At 33.6% G+C, this 19,631-nt stretch overlaps 1 long non-coding RNA gene across 1 annotated transcript in view; it reads left to right on the top strand.

Moving 5' to 3' along the window:
- Positions 1–19,319, top strand: part of LOC149780860 (uncharacterized) — a 33,704-nt gene extending 14,385 nt beyond the window's left edge. The window contains exons 2-3 of the long non-coding RNA XR_016415157.1: positions 4,005–4,091; positions 8,007–19,319. This is a non-coding gene — a long non-coding RNA (uncharacterized LOC149780860). The remainder of the gene's footprint in view (positions 1–4,004; positions 4,092–8,006) is intronic.
- Positions 19,320–19,631: the final 312 nt, after the last annotated feature.

Here is a 19,631-nt window from a genome sequence, read left to right as displayed (position 1 = left end):
ATATCTTGCTGGAATGACCTATAATTAGGTGCACTATTACTCAGTTACTATTAATCAATGTGAATAAAAATCAAACTACTACTAGGTAAAGCTGCACCTTGTATTTTGATCAAGTTATTAAATGCTACGTTTTTGTGCTTTTCAGAAAATTATTTTTTTATTATTACAGTGTGACCCCGCAATAGCACGCTCCGTTATAATGCAAATTTGGATATAACGTGGTTGTGGCTTGGCTCCCGAAATTTCATATACATGTATTTTTTTTTGTGCACAAAAAAAAATCTTAAAAAGTACGAAAATAAGGCAAAAAGTTGCTTATCATTTTGGGGAAGAGATTGCATATGAATAATACAAGACGATCATGGCTTAGCTCCTGAAATTGTATATGCATGTTTCTCATACACGATAAAGTATTATTTTTTCCTTCTTAAAAGTAAGAAGAAGAAAAAAATGCATGAAAAGTTTATTCTGTTATCATGTAGGTCTTCACCAATGTCGTAAACTTGGATTGTTTTTCCTTATTTGCTGCAAAACATACCATGTGGCTTTTTTATTTATTGACGACATTGTTGGCTGTTTAAACTTTTATATACAACCATTGGTTTGGAGTGCAGAAATTGAGAGGCCACATGAAATGAAGCCACAAACTGGATATAAAATGCACTGAAATTTATCTATTGTTACATAAACAAATTCTTTATCCATATTGACAAACCATCTAAACAGTGCATTGTTATATTATAATCTGCTTATCTTGACATCTAGCATGATTTCTGTATGTTCTGAAATATCTGCTATTTTCTTGTTGACATTTCTGGCAATGGAGATTAACTGGCCACTCACTAGTAATTAATATATTTACAAAGACTGACATTTGTATGTGGATGGTAAGCAAAATTCCTCTTCTTTTCACTCAGAATTAAATCCTTCAGAACACTCATGTTTTCTGTAATAATCCCTGTCACCAGAACACTTGCGTCTCTATCGTCCATTGACCCTTTGTTAATTTTCAGACGCATGCATGGAAGGAAGCATCAAGATGCTACCACAAATGTAAAAAAAATAATCTTACTTATTGGTTTATTAAGTAGGCATGGAGGGACAGTAACTAGAATAGTCTAAGCGACGGCCAATTCCTTTTTAAAAATGTACCCAGACTGTTATGAAAATGTACTCGGCAAATGGAAGAAATACCAGTCTCAGTCATGCAATACAATTATTTGATGTTGGCGCCACAATAAGAAATGGGCATTTGTTTGGTTCTCCAAAGCTGTCCATTAGCAGTAAGTTCAATAGCGCATGCACCCTTCGTTAAAGAAAGCCGACTATGATCTTTCAACAACAGCAAAGAACTTTTCTTCAAAGGAAGTCAGTACCAAACTTAAATAAAAGTGATGGAATCTGATGGATGTTTGCATTTTCCAATGTGACTGGAACACGTTAACTGTGCTGTGAAAGTTTCCTTTTTGTAGGGAAAAAGTTTATGCTTATGAACGCTACCAACAGCAGCTTAGAACGCAAACTAAATTTTACCAACTTGGAACGTACTTTAAAGTAAATGTGTTTCGTCATTCACTACATGATTGTGTTATGTTTTTCACTGAATTCAGACCAATATGACCTGTTACAAAATTAATGAATATTTTAAAGCTGTGTGTATGCATATTTTCGATGGTATCATTCGTATTGTGGATTCAGTGTATATGATGAGGTTCGCAGGTGAGTACATGGTGTTGATACTCTAGTCATGCTATACATTAGACATTTATATATAAACAGGATTCACGTATATGTACCAATTCAAGGTTCTCTAAATAAAGTAAACTATTATATTATGTCTTTGTTTTCACTACAGGTTTATTTCTCATTTAATATGCATCAATTTTAAATGGTACCTGTGCCGATGAAGCATGTATTTTACCGTCCACATTTATTACCCCCCCCCCCCACAATTTTTTGGGTGGGTGGGTATATTTTCTTCAGCTAACTGATTTTGGTTGCATATAACACAGCTCAGTACATAACACGGTCGGGTTTTATGGCTCCAAACGACCGTATTATAGTGGGGTCACACTGTAATAATAGTAGTAGTAATGGTTTTAATGAATAAAGGAGATTGAACAGCTTTCTTAGGATTTTTTTTAGCAGAAAAATATTTAACTGTGTTTCCGTCACCAGCCAAAAATTGCATGGTAAATTATATAAACTGCTTCATTCAAAAGCAGTATAATATATTGTGAATGAATCATCTATTTTTGCAACTGAAGTCAATATTATTCTAACAACTAACTTACCACATATACTAGCTCATAAGTTGAGTAAAACTGCAGATCAGGATCTATGTTGTTTGTCCTCCTGATTACTCCTAACAAAATTCACAGACCCAAATCTGCATGTGCATCATGCGATGGCAGACCTGGATCTGTGCAGCTGGCAGTCAGACTCGACTTATAAGCAAGTACATACAGTATCCAGATAAACCCTGCGAATATTAAATTGTTTTTAAAATGTTCTCGCAGTGCCACTTACTTTTCCATTGATCAGTTTGCTAATAACACAGTTGTTTTATATAATTACTGATAAGTATGGTTCTGATATTTACCCTACTCTTGTAATAGATCACCAGGATGATAGTCTTTTCATATCCAATACAGGTGTTCATATTAGTGAATGAATTAGATTTTTCTTACACTTACTTTGATTTTCTCTGCTATAATTTCTGTGCACAGACTGCCTCTGATGTAAATTGCTTGTATATCTGCTTGAATAAGATGGATAATGGGACAGACATTTTGTTTCATAATAAATAATATTGTACAATTTGCAACTGCTTCTTTTGTTATTTGTGTTCTTGTCATTGTTTCCTCATTTTATGCACCATCAGCTCTTTTCTGCTTCTGTGCTTGTGAGTTTTAGCCCTTGATTATTTTAGCAACGGCATTTCTAATACATAACCATATGCACATGCTTACTTCCACATTCAGTTTTGAGCAAATTAAAGATTTACTCCTCTTTTGAATTTCCTTTATAACTTAAGAACTTGCATTTCTTTGATTAGTGTATACCTTGGAGGACAGGTGCACAAAAAGCAAGCACAGCCTCTGGAACTTTAATGTGTAGTATACATAAATGTTTGTCAGCATGCATCCTAGTATCGCTGCAGGCCATGGGAGAAAATCCACTATGCTCTTTCATCACCAATGATTGCCTGTGCAAAATGTCCTTGTTTCACTGAAACATGCATAAACCTGCTTAACCAAATCGATGCAAACAAGAGTTAAATATTCTCACTACTGTGACCAAACTTGATCTTTCACATTGACTCAACTGATTCAAGATTCTTTTTCAAACAGTCAATAAAATGGGTACTTTAGCTGTGTTGACGATTGTTACATTGTTTTGTTGATGATGTATTTTTGTTTATGCATGCTCTTGAAAAACAAGGAAATCTCTGCACTGGCAGTCACATGTGATAGCAGCTTGCAGTGATGTTGTCCTTGTGTCTGTGAATAACTGGTTTATCTGAATGGAGATAAATAAATTGTATGCATACTTTTTCTGTTTATGGAACAGTGTTATCCAGTGATACAGATGTAGGGTTACCATTTGCTGTAGATATGTGTGAACACAGGTAACTTTGAAGCTTGTTAAATTTTTGTGCTAGTTCTACTGTTTAGTACTAACAAACTGCACAGATCTATATCTGATGGCTGATTATGCAATGGCAGATCTGGGTCTTTGCAGTTGGATCTAACTTATAAGTGAATATATATGGTGATCATGCATATTAGAAAGATAGACTTCAGTCCTGTGGACATGCTGATCGGAATGGTTTGCCAGAATAATGTGCCCTGTGGTGTATGAATTAAATTTCTGAGAGAGAGGCAAGATTTGGGGTAAATGTTGTGGGATTGAGGAGGGGTTGGTAATGAAAGGGAGATGAGTAAATATGGTAATTGATAGGATGTGGATTGTAGCAGATTCATAGATTTTTGGTTTTTCAGACATACAGAAGAAAAAACTGTTGTTACTGGAAGGGGAGGTTTTGGATGTAGAAGACAGAACAGCAGTGACCAGCTGGTACCTAACATGTATGTCCTATTTTATTGACATTTGGTGTTGTACTAGACTAGTTTTAGAGCCCTGCTTTGTGATGACTATTCCTGATTGGTTATTAGTTTGATGTTTTTGCTAGTCTAACATCAACCAGTCCATCTTGTGATGCTGTTTGGTATATAAAACAGGAAACATAAGGTACATCAGCCAGTCCGTCTTGTAAAGCTGTTTAGTATGTTGATATCAGTTGACTATTGAGATTTGTAAAATCATGTGACTGGTAATGCAGATGGCGAGTTCCAGATCAGGTTTCATATATGCTGTAGTTTCATCTAGACTGTTAGCAGGTTAAAGATATAACCTTTAATATAATACTTGCCATTTCCAAGAAAATAAATAATTTTCCTATCGATTTCATTGCAGGTATCAATATAACAACATTTAAATTTGCTGGGCTTGCTAGTAAGCAACTACCATATGCTGCTACCACAAAGTGGCAGCAAATTCCAAATTTTCAATATGCAATTGCTCTGCCCCACATCCCAACCTAAATGTCCTTGGGGTGGGAATATGTGGAGGAAATCTGGATTAGAAAACTCACTGCTATTCGTTTTATGCCAAATTTGTTGTCCAGGATGTCGAAGCTGAGCTGAAATTTGGTGCAAAACTATTACACAGTGACATATGGCTTGAAGCATTGGTTTCAGATCTTAAATGGAAATCTGGAGAAATGGGGAAATTGTCGTCCCTTTTATTAAATTAAAACACACAATGAGCCCCAGTATCAATACAAGTTTGGGAACTTACAAGAAGACAAGTTGATTTTACAGAAAATTCACTCCTTTTTAATACAGCAATTTATAAATTTGAATTTCTTCTGTCAAAATTTAAATCAACCCTTTTGTATATGTTTTTCAAATGATGGATTTTTGGCCAAATCGTTTTAAGGAGTTTAAGTTGTTTGAAAAATCTTGTTTAGGATTTTATTGGCACAGATACATTCCGGGTTAACTTTTTTCCTTACAAGATAAGATTCTAATATTTAGCATTTATTGATTTTTCATACTGTGATAGGTAATGTTACTTTGTACAACATGCATATACATTGTTATATCATTATTTAGAATTAAAGGTTTGAAAGGAAACAAAACCACTTTATGTTCAGTATGTTGTTTCCACGTAGCAACATAATGCTGATCAGTGAAGACAGAATGTGTATTCTTTACATTGTAATGACCTTACATGCCAATTTCTAGGAATATAATCAATCTTGTTTCATGTAAATTTAATAGTTTTGTACATGATCATCTTTGGATGTTTTGGAAAGTCTTGAAATAGAAACATCATTAGATTTAGAAGATGCATTTTTTATAATCTAAAATGTTCTTTAATTCCATTCAGTTATGGTCATATGTGGAGCTTGAAAAATGTAATTTCTTCCTGGAAATGACATGGAAATTTGTCTTCAGAAAAGCATGGGAACCATGTGCTTGGTATTTTCAGAAGCACATTAAAATTACTGGTAGAATTTGAAAATACCCGCAATGTCTTTAAAGTAAATTTAAACAAAGACTGGATAAAATGAACACAGTTTATGATGGTGAAGTTGAGTTGTAAGTTTGTAAGCAGTGTTTGCTACTAAGAAAACTGTTTCACAGTATTTGACATAAAATGAATTTCTGTTATATGCAGGTTTATGGTTTTATTAGGACAGATAGTATTATTACTGTTTATTTGGTAAAATCAGCATTTGAAAAGTTTAATACAAGACATAAAAACAACATGTCTGCCAATAGTTCTGTAGGGTATTTGAAGTGTCATTAGTATTCAGCATTGCACCACTAGAGGCTGGATAGTACTGGTGTTCAGACTTCCCTGCTGGATTCTCTGAGCGAATCTTGCATCACGCTGCTACCAGAAATGTGTAAAAAAAATATATAAAACATCTTATTGGTTTATTCAGTAGGCGAAGAGGGACAGAATAGTCTAAACGACAGTCAATTCCTTTTTAAAAATGTACCCAGATCAAATAGTTTGATGAAATTTCAAAGGAAACATATTACCTTTGAAGCTCCGACTGTTATGAAAACGTACTCAGCAAATAGAAAAAATACCAGTCTCAATCATGCAATACAATTATTTGATGTTGCTGCCACAATAAGAAATGGGCATTTGTTTGGTTCTCCAAAGCTGTCCATTAGCGGTGACTTCAATAGTGCATGCACCCATCATCAAAGAAAGCCGACTACAATCTTTCAATAACAGCAAAGAACTTTTCTTCAAAGGAAGACAGTAATAAACTTAAATAAAAGTGATGGAATCTGATGGATGTTTGCATTTTCCAACATGACTGGAACATGATAACAGTGCTGTGAAAGTTTCCTTTTTGTAGGAAAAATGTTTATGCCAATGGCAGCTTTAAACGCAAACTAAATTTTACCGACTTGGAACGTACTTTAAAGTAAATGTGCTTCGTCATTCGTTACCTGATTGTGCTGTTTTTCCACTGAATTCAGACCAATATGACCTGTTACAAAATTAATGAATATTTTAAAGCTGTGTGTGCATATTTTCAATGGAATCACTTGTATTGTTGATTCAGTGTATATGATGAGAATCGCAGGTGAGTACATGGTGTTGATACTCTGTTCATGCTATACGTTAGACATTTATATACTGATACTTAGCATGGTTCTCTAAATAAAGTAAACTATTATATTATGTCTTCTCTGTTTTCACTACAGGTGTATTTCTCATTTAATATGCATCAGTTCAAGATGGATACTGTGCCGACGAAGCATTTATTTTACCGCCCACATTTATTATTACCCACCCACAATTTTTTGTGTGTGGGGGGTACATTTTCTTAAGCTAACTGACTTGGTTGTATATAACACGGTTCGGTATATAATGCTGTCGGGTTTTATGGCTCCCAACTACTGTGTTATAGCGGGGTCACACTGTACCATCATTAGCATACAGAAATAATTAACCATAAAACAAAGGAAGAGATGTTGCCCAGAACATTATCCTGAGGTAACCTGTACAGGTTACAGTCATCGATTCAGTGTTTCATTCACATAAACAATATGGAGCCTGTTTGATTAAGTATGTTTGAAACCAATCAATTTTACTCCTATAGCAGATAAATTCCCTGCACACAATGGAATCATTCACATTGCCTGTTGTAAGTCTAGCATAAATGTCATCGTGTATAAAACTTTTTAAGTCTGTGTTTTAGTGTGATCTATCAGATAAATTAGGCATGTATCCATTGAATATGATCCAGTTTCCTAGACTGATTTTCATACAGTGCAGTATATTGCTTTGAACTTCTAGTAAGTATATTTCCAAGTCAATTGAAACTTCCTTCTCTAACATTCTATATATGATGCTCAATGCTTGCTGATTGGAAGATTTTTTTAATTTCAGTTTATTGTTTTTCCTAAACAAGAGTTTTACCCATGCTGTCTTGAATTCATTGGGTACATTATTACTTAGAATGACTATGCGAGCAGTAAGTGTCTTAAGGGCATAGGCTGCACCTCATATGATCTGGCAGATGTACTGTATATACATGCTTTTTAGTTGAGTTCAACTGCAAAAAAGGATCCTGATCTGTCGTATAATGCACCAGCAGATCAATGTCTATGTTGTTTGTTCTAATGATTACTCCAAACTAACTGCAGAGATCCAGATCTGCTGATGTATTATGTATCAGCACATCTGGGCCTGTACAGTTTGCAGTTGGACTCATTTTATAAGCAAGTATAGATGATGTTATCAAATCCTCTACTTTTACTGGGGTTGGAATGGATCGGCTTTGCTTTATAAGAAAGGATGGTCACTTTGCTTCTTAGACTGTGTAATCTTGGTTATTTCTGTAATTAAAGTAATTTTATATCTGCTATTTTGTTCTGATGCTTCTCTCACTTCTTCTTTTTAAACAGATGCACAGAATCGAGACCTATGTCCCCACCCTGGGGCTTGCCCCATAAGTGCCCTTGGTGAAGAGAAATTTTGAGTCGTCAGTTTCGTGAGGAAAAATGGATCAAGTCGTCTTCGCCAATTCTACAAATTGCTAAATGAAGTTGTCAGGAATTAGAAACCACTGGCACACACCATTATTACACTATGTTTAGTGATGGAAAAATGATATTTTTCATGTCCAGAAACTTTATGACAAAGAAAATAATTTCAACAAAACTGTTAGAAAACTTACAGTTGGTGGAAATCAACCAGAAATTGGCCATTTAATGAAGATGTTGCAATGTATATATTTTGAAATCAAAATTTATTCTATATATCAATGATTTTGACTTCTTTTATGTCAATGCTTATATTTCAAAGAAGAAAATACCTACATCAAAATAGCAGGTTGTATATGTCAGACAAGTTGAGTCCCCAAAACAGCTGCACATGATATATATATACACTAAAAAGCCAGCTTCCTTTATTTAGATTTTCTCAGTTACGGCATATTACTCTAATGTGGAAATTTCTATGTTGTGAGAGATGTCCTGCTTCATTTCACTAGAAGCTGAAAATATGTCTGTGAATAGTATTAACATTTTTTTGTTTTATGCAGCATCCATAAATAAGTTCTTGATCATTGCAATAGTTCAGAATTCTTGACACATATCTTCCTTGTGAAAATGTGATATTTTTTTATTAAGCAACTTAAAATTTAGTTGTAAATGTTGATGAAATCAGTGCATTCTAGTCATAGGAAGATGTAAATGCAGAATCTTGGAAGTCTGATGATGGTATTGTGAATGGTGTAATGTGTATCTTTGGGAATTATTGCAATAATTGCATGTCTGCACTGTGTGTGTGTGTGTGTGTGTGTATGTATGCATATGTGAGTGTGTGTGTGTGTGTGTGTGCAGGGCTTACAGATGACAGTGAAACTCACTGTTAAGTATTGTTGAAAAGAAAATGGTACATAATATTGCAGGAACATAACATGCAAGTTGCAATGGATAGTGAAAAATAATTATTAGAAGTAGGAGACTAAACATTTGGGTGAGTGAAGTCTCAAAACTGTGAGAGAAAAAAATGAAGAACTTGTGATTTAATTATCAGCCCAATGTCAAATGAAAATATATTGAATTATCAAATTCCTGTTGCATCTGAATTCAAGCTGGCTTAAAGTTATAAATTACAGAACCACATTAACACTTGCTGTTGATGACAGTATGTACCACTATTACTCTGGAGAAAGTTTTGTATTCAGTGTGAATATTATATGGTTAAATGTTTTTTCTTTATGTTAATCGCAGTGGTTGTCACATGGTTTACTAGAATACCTATCTTATAAGATTCTTTTCTAACAATTTAATAACGGAGTAAATGTATGCCACTCAGGATGGTTAGTTCAGATGTCTTTGAAAAAAATTCAGATTCCCAAAAGTGAAATCCACTTTCCTTTGATCATGATGTATTTGGTTGGCTATGTTCTATATACTGCATTAGGAATGTATGCAGATATTTTGCATTGATGACAAAGGCAAATAGAAGTCTTGGACAGCTGATCATCCTTTTTTAAACAAATGTATTGAATACACAAAACACTTTTGTTTGCTAAACATACCATCACTATGATTCTTAATTTTTATTTTTATTTTAAATTGGCAGAGACAAAAACATATAGGTGTCCAAAAACTTGGACAAAGATGTTGCTGCAATCTTTGTGTTTGTGTACTTTGTAACATACGGAGTTAAAGTTTATTTGTTATTAGGATTATTTGAAATTGAAATCAGAAAAAATTATTCAGTTCAGGAAAAAACTGTTATATCCTGTAAATCTGGTTACTATGTGTATAAAACTAAGGGCTATCTTGTAAGTGTAGTTATTGCACGTAAAAACTAAGGCCTGTCTTGTAAGTATAGTTAATACACATATAAAAGTAAAGCATATCTTGTAAGTGTAGATACTACATGTATATTTTGTTTTTTCTGTAAAGGAGTAGTGGGATAGATGCTATTCAAAATACAGATATTTTTAATGTTTTATACAATGCAGTGCTTGTTATACTTCTTTGTTCCCAGCAACATTTCTGGTGGGTTTTTTTATGAGAATGAGTTGTACTCAAATTGTATTAAACAATTTTTATTAAAATATAATGATACAAATATGTGTGCAGTTTTCTCAGACTTTGAGCTATGATTTTAAAATTAGGAGTATTGGTCTTCATTCCTATCAAGACGAGAGTTATAAACATAAAAGATTACCATAGCCAATGTGATAGCAATAGTCCATTATCAAAGATGTGTAGTGAAAAGTATGTTGTAAAGCATCAATGTTTGTTCAGTTTTCCCATGGATAGTTTTGGTATTTTTAATTTTACATGTGAATTTAACAGTATACTTATGTTACAAAGTGCAGAATAACTGCACATGATACATATAATATACCAACTATAAAATTGGGCAGCTTTGCTGTTGTAATTTCTGTTATGAGTAGCTTTTTATTATTACCTAAAAATAGCAGAATTTTCTCCAAGGTATTGGTTATGATCTTGTTCCTAGCAGGTCTTTCCACCTGAGAAGTAAATATTAGATTTATTTTTTATATTATAATGAGCTTGAAATCACTTTGTCTTATAATCATATGACTTTTGTAATCATTGTCTGTCATATAAACAACGACTCTATAATCACTGTTTGTCATATAAATCAGCAAATGTTCTAATAACTGTCTGTAATATAAACACATAACTTTATGACTTATGTAATTCTGTATGTCATAAATCTGCGACTCCTATAATAACTGTCAATCAAACCCATGACTCATGTAATCACTGTATGTCATATAAATCAGTGACTCTTGTCATCACTGAATGTCATAAACCCAGGACTCTTGCAATCACTGTCATACATCAGTGACTTTTTTAATCAATGTTTTCCATGAATCTGTAACTCCTGAAATCTCTTTCTGTCATATAAATCCATGACTCCTGTAATCACTGTCATGTACATCTGTGACTCTTGTAACCACTGTCTGTCATAAACCCATGACTTTGTAATTAGTGTTGTAAATCTGTGACTCTTGTAATCACTGTCTGTCATGTGTCATAAATCTGACTCTTGTAATCAGTGTCTCTCGTATAAACCTATTTCTCTTGTAATTACATTATGGCATATAAACCCACGGCTTTTAATTACAATGTCATAAAAGCCCATGTTTCTTGTTAATACAGTTTGTCCTATAAACCCATGATGCTTGTAATCACTGTGTCATATGAATCTGTGACTTTTGTAATCACTATGTCTTATAACCTAAGATTCTTGAAATAGTAGTAGTATTATTAAAAGTGGACAACCAAAAACAAATAGCTACCATGTATACTCCTAAGTCAGGGCCATCTGCTAACTGCACAGATCCAGATCTGCTGGCATATTATGTGCTTGCAGATCTGGTCTCAGTTTTGTTTGAATTAATCAGTTCAGAAAACAATGTAGACCCTGACCTGTCAATGAAATATTTGATGTTTGTGGTCGGATTTGACAAACAAGAGAATATATATGGTACTGCCACATCCATAGAAATACAGTGAAATATTTTTTTAAGGATCTAACTTGAACTGAATATCATTGTTAAAAATGTTAAGTAATTCAACTGAATCATCTGTCTTCTACTTAATAGTTAGGCAGCAGGTAATTGTCATTGACAAAGTTGGGTTGCATTGTTATTTTTATGGATTTGCACAGAAAATGGTGGCAATTTGCGTCTATTTGACTGTGATTGAGCCAACAATTCCATGTATATAAATTTTATTTTCACCATTCAGTTACCAAAAGGATTGCAATTTTTTGTGAACAGTGTAGAGGATAATTTTTCATCTACTTGCTAATCTCTTTTGATGTCAGTTTTTCTCTTTACTTTTTGTACAAAGAAAAATAATCATTTTTTTTTATTGAAGCCAGTTTGCAGTTACAAATAAGCAAGGCATCGCCATCATTGTTTCTTAATGTTTTGGTTACATGTTTTCATTTGTACATATTTCACAGACTTCTTGGTAAGAGTCTTATTATCCTTGGCATGAGTCATTAGGAAATCAAGCCATTTAATTCAGAGCCAGCTTGCTCACCGCTATGACTTTAGAGTCACAACCATAGAAAATTTGTATTGTGGTTTTGATTCAAGTTTTTGTTTGCAAAATGCTTAAATAACTTAACTTTTTTTTCATACTGTGAATTTATCATTCTGAAACTAAAACAGATCATTTAGTGACATGCATCCTTGCCCCTTTGACTTTGGGGTCAAGGTCAATCATACAGAATTTGTATTCAGGTTTTGGTTTCAGTTGATTCATTCGCTTACCTAAACCCATTGAAGGATTTTCTATATACTTTGGATGAATCATGATGATGTCATGGGTTCATTCTGCAACATGTATTTTCACTCCTTTTATCTTCACTGCATTATTATATTAATTGGAAATTCTGTAAAAATCAGCATGATGAAATGGATGCAGGTTTAATTTCATTGGTAGACAATGCCTGAAAATAACATGACATGTTTTTTGTTGCTTTGATACTCTACAAGATTGTTTAAGGAATACGGGTCAAAATGTATACCTCATCCAAAATTATATATAAATGTATTGTGTTCTTTTTTTACCATCAGTTCACCATCATTTGTTTTGTTGATACATTACAAGACATTTTTTTTAGTTTAAGGAATGCTGGTCAAAATGCCTTTCCCTTCCTGTATTATATACCAGTATACACATGTATTATTTAATCGCTATCAGTTCGACACTTTATAAGACTTTTATTTACAAGACTGATTTTCTTTTCTTTAGTTTAGGGCATTGGTTGCCAACCCCCAGGTTGCAACCCAAATCAGCGTAGCAAATACATTCTAGAGGGTTGCCAGAATTATGTTTGTCATGGTGGCAGAACTTATAAAAATGTTGAAAAGGGTTAATGAGGCTCAGAAAAAAACAAATTTGTGGGGGGGTCACAGCCAAAAATGGTTGGGAATTATTAGTTTAAGGAGTACTGGTCAAAACATTTTTCCCTTACAAATTTATCTACACATGTTGTGTTCTTATTTCACATCGGGTCATCATTTATTATGTGTATACTTTTCACGATTTTTTTCAGTTGAAGGAATCCAGTTTAAAATGTCTTTCCCATACAAAATTATATATACATACACTGTGCTCTTTTTTTTTCTCACCATCATTGTTTCACTGTAATTGGCAGTGGTGGGGCTATAGTCAAGTATAACATGCATTGTATCCAGAGAAGGTACTTTCTGATTTGAGTAGTATTTTTGTAAGATGTTCACGAGAAATTGGAGAAATAAAAAGGAAAAACCTGCTCAGTTGGATACCATATATTTTTTAATGCATCAGTTCATAATTGTAAACTTAGGCATTTTTTAAATGAAGGTTACATACAAATGCATCCATGTTTTTTTTAATGGCTTGTTTTGCAGATTTTATTTTTGTAATAAGTTAGGTGTTAGACTGAGGCAAACTGCAGTTTATTAAAGCAGTTGTCAATAATGTACTCTCAACTGCAGTCAGGGCAGACCCAAATCAGTTGTACAGTACACTGGCAGATGCAGTTTGCTTGCAAACATCAGTAAAATGCAGACCTGCCAACCCATACGATTTTACTTCTCACTGATATGACACATTAATTACAAATTTACAGATTAAGAGAAAAAATTACAAAAATGCGATCAAATTAGGATACTGACTTATCTGTGCTTGATCTGGATATTGGTTTAGGTATGCATCTAGTTTTTACAGGAGTTCCTCAGTTGCTTAAAACTGGTCATATTTTTCATGCAGAATTCCTTAATTATTGACCTGGTGCTAATGTAGCATTTTCTAAAAATGTCATCTGATGAATGAAAACATGTTGCAGATGAAAAAGACAATAAGCCAATTCAAACGTTTAAACAAGCAGCATGTAATATTGAGATTCGGGGTGGAGGAACAGGAGATGCAGCATTTGTGTTCATTGGACATTTCTGTTGACTTTAATAGATCTTGTGGCAGAAAAGATGATACCTGTTGGCACATGATATTCAGAAAAAATACAAAGATTATATTGAATTGGAAGAATAAGCAGAAACCCTTTGAGCTCCATGGGGTTTGGAACTGCAGTTTTTGAAACTACTTGAGGTAATTAGGGTGTAAGTGTACTTTAAAATTATTTTTACTTGAACATAATATTTGGCTTTGCTGCATAAGCCACATGTCACACTTTTAAACTGTTTAAAGGCAGTTTTACAAATTGACAGTAGCAGTACATGATATTGTTAATACCTTACTGAAAGTTGGTCTAACTTATAAAACATTATAGCCTGCGTTACTGTAAATTCTTGTTAGGGTCTGCAGGTCTGAAAATGGTCAATATATAGACCATCTGATTGGCAGATCTGGGTTTATGCTGTTTACTTTAGTATGTGCATTACACATGAGCAAATGCATTATGTTATGTATTCTGCTGTGAAAGTGAAACAAGATAGAATTCTATGTATCAGCGAAGCAAGCAAGATATATGCTCACTTATAAATCGAGTCCAACTACAAGCTGTGTAGTTTGTTAGGAGTAATCAGTAGAACAAAGAGACTGTGATCGGCCAGAATATTATGTGATGGCAGATCAAAGTCTGTGGTTTTGTGGTTGGATTAGTCTTGTAAATGTAGTCATCAAATGGCAAGACATAGGTATCACATCTCAGATGTAAGCAGCAGTGGCAACAACATTCTAAGTCACATGTACATTAATGTTTATGTCTACCAACAGCTTTAACAGAATATATATGTCTGAAGTATGTAAGCGCCTATGCTAGGGTCTGTTTTGCCTGCTTAAGGAGAAAAATATTTCTCACAGGCATCACATTCTGTATAAAACACTAAACCATTACTGCACAATTATGTTTTGAATTATGCAAAAAAAATTGTGGGATATATTAGTTTGACTGTCAAAGAAGTAGAGCTTATACACTTGGAATGTTCACATCTTGGACCATTTTCAGTAAAGTTGTGCAGTAAGTTGTTGCCCATATGTATATCTCATTCATTTATCATTTTCAATGGATGGTTTATGGTACGAATAATGCTAATTATCAGTATGTCAGTGTTTTACTCAAGAATATATCAGTTTGACTCTGCGTAGGGTTATAAAATGTATACACTGGGAGACAAGTTTTCGGGTAAGTTTTTATATACATCTGTATAATCTGTATAATCATTCCTTTCATCAGAACTCCAAGTTATGAATTGTGTTCTTTTCAGAGCTATTGTTTGGTAATGATGGTTACATGAAATTTATTGAATGTTGCAACTTGCTTTGTTGAGGGAGGTGTAGGGGATGGGGGGTTTCGTAGGGATACTTTGAATCCCATCGGCATGGACCTTTATGCATGGAAGCATTTGGAGAAATATTACAATGCTGTATTGAAGTTTTTCCTTCTCCATTCTTCATGCTTGAATACTTTTGACAAGATCTTTGCAACTATTGACCTGTAGTTATTAAATTTGAACTAATGATTTTTGTTCTTTTTAAACATGCTCTCATCAGTTGTGCTAATGTTTACAGAGACTCTTTTGATACTTTGAAAAAGTAGTAGTGTCTGAGTCAAGGTGGAAAATTTATACATGATTAATACTTTGAAGCAGGTTTCTATTACAATATTACAAATTATGTCAGTGTGACTTCATCCAGTGGTCATCAAACTTTATGCAACAAATCATCTCGAGTCCTTATAAGTCATCATGACATTTTTTGTTGAAGAATTGGGTTGCTTGTGTTTATTTTCATTGCATATCTTGGCAAGTATTAGTCCTAGATTTGTACAAGTTTCGACATTTACCAGTATATTTATTATGGGTAACTATTCTGTGGATGTTTCACATGAAAGTCAGCATGTATAATTAGTTCATGAAAAAGAGAAGTGAACTCCACTCAATTGTCTGCATCTTTTGATATGTTTATCTGTATATAGTGGAAAATAGCTTAGATTTTGCAAACAATGTTGTTTAGAAGACATTTTATGCAAATATTATTTTCATGTTATCGGTTTTTGTTCTTAGTCATTTCAAATACTGCAGCAACACATTCTTTAAGGCAATGTATGAGTTATGTCCATTTGTAATAGGCAAGGCATAAGATTAACAAACAATGCATAAATAAGTGGGATGTTCATCAAAATGCATCAGAAAAATAAGAAATACACAGAATACGAAAGAATTTGATCCCATTTCTACATTTGCATGTTTGCTGAAATGGCTTTCTTCCAGAGGAATGTAATTCGTAAAGCTCCTAGAGGAATGTGTAGATTAACCTAGTCACATTTATTTGTAACTTGTTTCATGCAGAATGCTTGATATAAATGCAGGTTATATTTAGTAGACTGTGCACATATATACTATTACAAAGATTTTAAGATTCACTTTGAGTAGTTTAGACCACCCAGAATGCCATTACTTCTCATGCAGTCTTTTCTTGAACTGAAATCTTATTTTGAAAACCCCACCTCCACATTTTAAACCAAAAGGGGAATTTTCCAAAGATATGCGAGATTGCAAACAAAAGAAGGGCTTTGCAGATATGATACTTGAGTATTAAAAGATCAGCAATAATCTTGCAAACATATGATTACTGATATTTGAGAATATCCATTGTGTCATTGAACAGTCTTGACCATAAAAATATGTGCATCTTACATTTTTTGAAGTGTGTACACGGACATTGTGATTAAAATCCACATAGGCCTGGCTTTATTTTAGTGAATCAAATTTAAGTACAGTAGAACTTTGTTTTGTCATTACTTCTTGGGAACACCGTGAACCAATAATTGCTAAAATTGTAATAACACTTAAATTATGTGATTTAAGGATCTTAATGAATGTAAGACATAAAATATGACAACTACATTTACAAACTGTTCCTAAAGTTTATAACCAGGGTTGGATCTCAGCAGCCACAGTACATCTCTCCCTTGATACTCGCACATGACAGGGTCCAAAAACATAGTTTAGTTTGTGAATGACTTGACAGAGATACACTTTTCCCCCAATTGTCTTGTCATAAACATCATCCCATGTTCAAGTTCTTGAAAGTTATATACACTTATTACACACTCATTTAATCTTACTTGCTTGATTAGGCATTCACTGTAGTTGTTCAGTCCATATTTCCATATCACACACCCTGATTTGAACTACATAGTTTTATTCCTTGATGTCTATATGTGGATACTTTTAGATGCAGTGAATCAAACGTTTATAAATCCCAGTTCATTTTGAATTGCATTCATACAGTAAAACTTATAATATATAGTATGCGTAAAAAGGGTTATGTAATAAATACAAAATTGCTGTCATTTTGTTCTGAGTCAGGAGAAAGAATCTTGTTTGCTATGGCTTAGGAATATATTGAGGTCACTGGACGGAGATGTATCTCTATGCCACATCAAGCTCATTCTTTCCACCAACTCGGAATAAAACATCTATGCAGTTTTGTATATGCATTTCCTGTGTCAGTGGCTGCATTGAACTGAAACTTTGGAATAATATTATTATATGCCTAATATTTTCTCAGTGATTCCATTGTCATATGAGTGTTCACAGGCAAGACTATTCCACAGAATTTTGTTTCTTTTAGTGAGTAAACTGATTGAGTGCATGAACCTTTGATAACACAAAGTGCTGCTATAGCAGACCTGCCAACTCTTGCGATTTTGCCTAAGTCTTACGAAATTTACCCTTAAAATACAGACTTGTGGCATACAAGCAAAAACATGGGGAAAATGATTATTGCCGAAAAATCAGGAAAATTTGTTCATCCTTGTTTAGTTTGGATCTGGGTTTCATATTAGAAGTAGTGAAATTGGTCAGGGAACCAGACTAACTTTACAGCAGCACATCAGACACTTTAAACTGCAGTTATTTGTTTATGCAAAGTGTCTGCATGATCAAACTGTTGATCATAGAATTTTTTAAATATGGCATCCAGCAGGTGTTGCATGTTTAAGACAAAAGGGGAAATAAGCCTCTTGAAAAGTGTTAATAATCAACACAGAAAAATAAAAAGGAATATTCAGATTCTTGAATATAAGCTGGAATGGACACAGTTATGTTTTTTGGACATCACATGCCAGTTTGAGTATGACATGGTGGGAAATATGATTGCCATTTTCGTGTGGAATGGAAAATAAGAATTTCTAAGAATTACATCAAGTTGAGAGATAGCAACAAGCCATTGAGCTCCATAGGGTTTGGAACTAACATTTGTGCAACTGTACTAGTGATAAATAAAGTCTAAGCTTACTTGACAAACTTTACAGTTGAACATAATGTTTATCGTCGCTGCATGTTCCGAATACCAAACTTTTAATTATGTTTTGCAGCTTTACAATAACAGTTTATGGTATTTTGTTACACCTTGCTAAAAACTGGTCACACTTACGGAAAAAATCAACTGCCTTACTGAGACAGACTTGTCAGGGTTGGCAGGTCTGCTATAGATACGTATTGGTGTATAGAGTATGTTGCTGGTATCTCTATAATACTTGACAGTGACTTTAGTCATTCTCATCAGGCATTATTTATGGTATAGTCCAGGATTCAGAAATCTATTTTAAATAGTGTGCCACTTTTTTCCAGATTAATTATAAAATGAATGAGTGGGTGCCACCAGTAAGAGAGTAACACTGTTAAAATCAAGATTTTTGGCTGCACTATGCATGCCATGTAAAACCTCCTGACGTGCATGCCATAGGTTGCCGACCCCTGGTATAGTCTGTGTTATTTACCCAGAAAACAAAACATTATCATTTTTACAAATTTTATTTCAGGTGATTCACTGCCAAATTATTTCAACCAAGATCAAGCAGAATCACTGTGATAATGCTTACATATAATTGTAAAAGTCGGAAGGTGTGGATCTATTAAAGTTGTAAAAATGGCATTTACTGTTTCACACACTTAAACAGGTACTGTTATGACTTAAGCAACTTAAGGTCCCTTTAGTTGCCAGAAATGTTTAAATTTGTAATTGTATTTTAATTAAGCAAAATTTGATAGATTCTAGTAATGAACACTTTCATGAATATGCATTGAATGGTCTTCAAGTTAACAAGAGCATTAACCTATTTTCAGTTAAATCCCTAATTTTGGTATGAGCATATTTCTTTTTATCAGTTTTCCTTTGCAAAAATATTTTGTTTATTTGATTCAGTTCAGTGCCAGTTTTCTATAAAAGAGAGAGTTAATAAAATATTTTAAATTCTGAAGTTTTCTTCTGATTTGCTTAAAATTTGATCTGAAGTTTTGTCTTGACAGGTTAAATTTGATGAGCAGATTTTGTCCATTGTTACAGATTTAAACTTTAATTGTACTTATTAATGGCTGTGAACATGAGTATCACACCCTGCATTTGCAGCTTGCTTAAAATATTGATGTAGGGTGTACAAGGGATGTTTAAGCCCACCCACACCCCCTGTATTATTAATGTCAAAATATAGGATGAAGGATTATAAATATTACTTTTAACGGAGGCATGACATCAATCGACAGTTAAGTTATCATCCTTTGCTTTAGA

This window comes from Sinohyriopsis cumingii, chromosome 16 (assembly GCF_028554795.1).
Source record: "Sinohyriopsis cumingii isolate HCF-2022 chromosome 16, ASM2855479v2, whole genome shotgun sequence".
Lineage (NCBI taxonomy): Eukaryota > Metazoa > Mollusca > Bivalvia > Unionida > Unionidae > Sinohyriopsis > Sinohyriopsis cumingii.
The sequence above is the reverse complement of the archived record's forward strand: the minus strand, read 5'-3'. Positions and strand labels throughout refer to the sequence as shown.